This window comes from Hipposideros armiger, unplaced genomic scaffold, assembly GCF_001890085.2.
Source record: "Hipposideros armiger isolate ML-2016 unplaced genomic scaffold, ASM189008v1 scaffold_184, whole genome shotgun sequence".
In the NCBI taxonomy this organism is placed as follows: domain Eukaryota; kingdom Metazoa; phylum Chordata; class Mammalia; order Chiroptera; family Hipposideridae; genus Hipposideros; species Hipposideros armiger.
The window spans coordinates 2032683-2037545 of record NW_017731534.1 but is presented as its reverse complement, the minus strand read 5'-3'; positions in this window follow the sequence as shown (position 1 = coordinate 2037545).

Genomic DNA, 4863 nt, shown 5'->3' with positions numbered 1-4863 from the left:
GTCTATGTAAGTTTGTCTGGGCAGATGTCAAGAGCAAGAGGTAGGAAGAAGATGACAAACAGCATGCAAATTCATTTTCTACTTCCAAACTATAAAATTATTAGAAAGTTGAATTCTTATTGAGCAGTTTTCCAAGAGATGACTGGGGTAGAGGCAGGGCTGGGAAGGCAGAGGGGCCGTCTATGTGTTTAACGAATAAAACTTAGTCATGGTTTGAATGCACATTTCCTGTGGTTAGGCCTATTGTGTCATAGGAAATAGGCTTGTGGTTCTAAATGCCCCAACCCTGATGGTAGCTGTTTTCCATAGAGTCTGGGGTGGTAACAGTTTCTACTGTTCTTTCGTGAACCTCAAATTAATGAGCCTTTTAGGCTCAGAACTCCCGCCTCCCCAGGGATCTCATTTTCCTGAGCTATCACCTCTTATGGGTGGGGTAGTTCCATCTGTCTTCTCTGTGCCGGCCTCCAGCCATTTTACCTTGCTTTTCAAGCAAACATAACACTCCGAACCATTCATACAAGGCCTATTCATGTAGTAGACTTTACTAAAGGTAGTGGGCCTGGGTATTTTTGCTGCTGGAGAAACAACACAAATTATTTAAAGCAGACTATGAGATTGCCTAATTTTGCAGTGATATGCTCCAACTCATTCTATTAATTCCACCATCTCTGTCTCCATCTTTCTGTTCCGTTCTTAGCCCAGTTCCTCATCCCTGCCCCATCCCCAGCCCAGCAACTCCAGAATAATTCATTCCACAATTCATCTCTCTATAGCTCCAGACTGGAACTTAGCTACAGATCTATTTTTACCTTTTTGAAACCCAGACACTGATTAACGAGCTCTGGTAAGCAACATGCTCTCTACTTTGGCCCTCACACATCTTCTACCCATGGGTATAGCTTGTGTCTTCCCTTCTCTTACTCTGCAAAAGCAGAAGCAGCAACATTCAGTCTTGTGTGTGTGTTTCCTCTGATTCACACTGATGAGTGAGGGGGGCTATTATTTGCTGACTTAAATATATTTAACTCTTAGACGTGCTGTTGGATTATGGGTCATTTTGGGGGAAGCTTTCAGAGGTGCCTGGATCCCACGTTGCATGACTGACTCCAGCCCAGTCACTTCCATTTTCAGACAGTACTGAGGGGTACACAGAGTTTTCCTAGACACGATCTCCTCTTAGCCTCACAATAACCCTGTGATGTTGATAGGACAGGTAGTGCATCAGTCAGGATCATATCAGGGGACAGAAAACAAGAGAGAATTCAATGTGAAGATTTAACTAGGTGTAACACTGTCAACTCCTGAAAGGTGTAAAAGGGGAGCTTGAAGGTTTCCCAAAGGGAACGGCTGTATAAAGCCCCCAGGGCTGAGGGAACAACAAGAATACCGTTGCAATTATTACAATTCGGGAGCTTATAGGAGGTGTCCCGTGGAGTTGAAATTCAGAGCTCTCCAAGGTGCCGCCACGCTGATGCTGACAGCTCCGAGCGGGGAAGAGGGACCCTGTGGGGCAGGAACACGCACTTCACAGGTAGGCGCTCCGCTTGGGGCTGGTGTGTAGAGCAGAGGAAGGAATCATGTAGCTAGCTGCTTCTGCAAGCATTGGGGAACCGCACACAGGATTCGTAGGCTGCTGCTGGAAGAACCTGCTGCTGTCAGGATGAAGAAACCCGGCAGGCACGACGTGTGGGAACTGCCTGGAAGGAATTTCCCTTTTCCTTCCTCCAGGGCCGTGGGCTCCCTCTAGTGTTCGCCATTGTCAGAGCCTAACAGGCGTCAGCCCGCAAAGCAGGCGTGTGATGTACAGGTCCCAGCCCAGCACATCCGAAGGAGGATTTGGAGGTTAAGGCCAAGAACTTCATAACCAGAACAGGTAATTTTCCTGGACTCATTTTTCAAAGCAAACATACCGATGAAGAAAAAAGGAAAATAAATCTTACAGAATATAGCGAAACCAAAGTATCTTGCTAAGATAAAGCTGGTAAGTGATAGTGCTGGGACTTACTTTCAGATATCGTGATTGCAAATGTCACACTCTTTTCATTATGCCACATTTTCTGAGGCCAAATGGTTAAAATAACTCACCTGGAATCACATACTATTTCACTGGAGAAGACTGACAACAATCTCTATCTCGAAATATCTAATTTATCGCTTTCTCTGTATATCACACTGACTCAAAAGTGCTTCATGTATATGAGGGGAGATCAACCTTAGGAGAAAAGAGAAGGATAGGTTGGGAAGAGGAGGATTTCAAAGCTATTTAAATATTTTTAACTCTTAGATGTGCTATTGGGTCATATGTCATTTTGGGGAAGCTCTGGGAGGTACCTTGATCCCACACTGCATGACTGACTCCAACCCAGTCACTTTCTTTTTCAGACAGTACTGAGTTGTACACAGTGTTTAACTTTCTCTTTTAGCAAGAGACATTTAAGCCGACAGGGGGACAGCTGAACTGAGAGAATCAAATGCCCCATTTATGAGTTCATTCATTCAACAATGCATGCATGTCTATCTCACTCCAGATGATGGTGGCTCTGATTTGAATAGAAATCCCTGCTGTCATGAAGTTAACAATCTAGTGAGGGATCTAGATAAGAAATAACAGGAATATCAGACATTTTGTTAGAGAGTATAAAAAAATAAAGCAAGGAAGAAAGATAACAAATATCAAGAAAGTGGTTGCATTTCTCTATAGGATTGCCAGAAAAGTCCTCATGGAGAAGGTGGGGTTGGAGTAAAGACTGGCAGGAAGAGAGCAAGCGAGTCATGTAGATATTTGGGGGAATGTGTTCCAGGCCAGAGGAGCAAGCTGACAGAAGTCCTGTGGCAAAAGAGGAAATGAAGGAGCTAGTGTGGCAGGAATAGCAGGAACAAGTAGTAGGAAATGGTGTTAGAGAAATAACAGAGGACCTGCTCATGCGCGGCCTTGTTTGAAGATCTCCCCTGCAATAGATTAGATTATTGTTTACTAGTGTCTGCTCCCTCTCCTGGAGGACAATTCTACTTTCTTCCTCCTTGATATCATGTGTAGCAATGTGACTTGCTCCAGTCAGTAAAATGGAAGCATACATAATATGTGTTCCTTCACACAGAAGCTTTAAGAGCTGATACACACTGCTGTGGGAATGTAAATTGGTGCGGCCACTATGGAAACCAGTGTGGAGGTTCATAAAAAAATTAAGAATAGAATTACCACACCACCCAACAATCCTATTCTGGGTATCTACCCCCAAAATCTGAACACATTTATTCGTAAAGACATATGTTCCCCTATGTTCATTGCTGCATTATTGACAGTGGTCAAGACATGGAAACAACCAAAGATCCTTCCATAGATGATTGGGTATAGAAGATGTGGTATATATACATAATGAAATATTACTCGGCCATAAGAAAAGATGAATCCTGCCATTTGCGACAACATGGATGGATCTTGAGATTATCATGCTAAGTGAAGTAAGTCAAATGAAAAATGTCAAGAACCATATGATTTCACTTATGTGTGGGATATAAAACTGAAAGCAACAAAGGAACAAGAAAAACAAACAAACAAAAACTCATGGACACAGAAAGCAGTTTAGTGGTTACCAGAGGATAATAGGGGAGGGGAAGTAGAAGATGGTAAAGTGGACCAAATATATGGTGATGGAAGGAAATTTGGCTTTGGGTGTTGAACACACAATGCAATATATAGATTATATATTATAGAAATGTACACTTGAAACCTATATAATATTATTAACCAATGTCACCCCAATAAATTTAATTTAAAAATTTTTAATTTAAAAAAGAGTTAGCAAAAAAATTAAAAAAAAAAAGAGTTCACTCTATTCTTTTTTCCCTTTTCCAGGATGAACAGCTCTATCAGCCTGGTTCTCAGAGGACAGGTGATGTGGAACTGAACTTTAGTGAACCACAAATGCACATGTAAAGTAACAAATCAACCTTTGTTGTTGTAAGCCACAAGATTTTCAGTTTTTACTGCAACACAGTTTGGGCTATTTTTAATGACAAATACTCCTGTTCTAGTTATGTATGGGTAGTATATAGGCCTGATTCCTTCTCCCCCCACCCCAAGTATAGCACTGTAGGAGTATGTTACCTTGTACTTGGTGGTGCTACAGTGGTGCCATCCTTTTGAGAGAATGCTTCTCACATGGACAGTGATGCTTTCAGTCAAAAAGGGAAAAAGTTCAAGTTACATCGTTGGTTATCCTATTTTCTACAAGCTATTAGTTAAAGAAAAAAGTCAGAATTCTATTTTGAAGTTCTTCTTTCTTGAAGGAATTGGATGTTGCCTACTAACTCTTAATAGACGTTAATGTGATCAGTAACCTGTTCTAACAATGGGGAAAATCAAAGAATACCAGAGGGAAGAGAAGAAAGTACATTATCTCTTGTTATTATGCTGCATCCATCGCCACCCAGCTTTTCTCCTCACAGGCAGCCATCAGTGTTTGCAATCTGAGCCTGCCAACCTCGCCTGTATGTTTTTACATGTGTCAGCCACTCAGTTTTCTGTCACTGCATTCTGGATACAAACATGTTAATTCTCCTCATGAATAAATAGAGAAGAGGAAAGCCAGAATACGAAAACTTCCTAAGGATGATTTTATGAGGTATCGAATATAATGAAGTACCAACTAAAAATTAGTGTTATAATCAAATAAGAGAAATGCACTGACAAAATACCATTGGTCTTATATGCCTCTATCAATATCATAAAAAAATTACTTAAAGCAATTTATAGAATTTCCCTTAGTTATATAACACATTCCTGAAAATTAAGAACCTGACTCATTCAGTTTGGTATCCTTAATACCTAACAGAGCATATAGGAGCAACAACAACATAAAT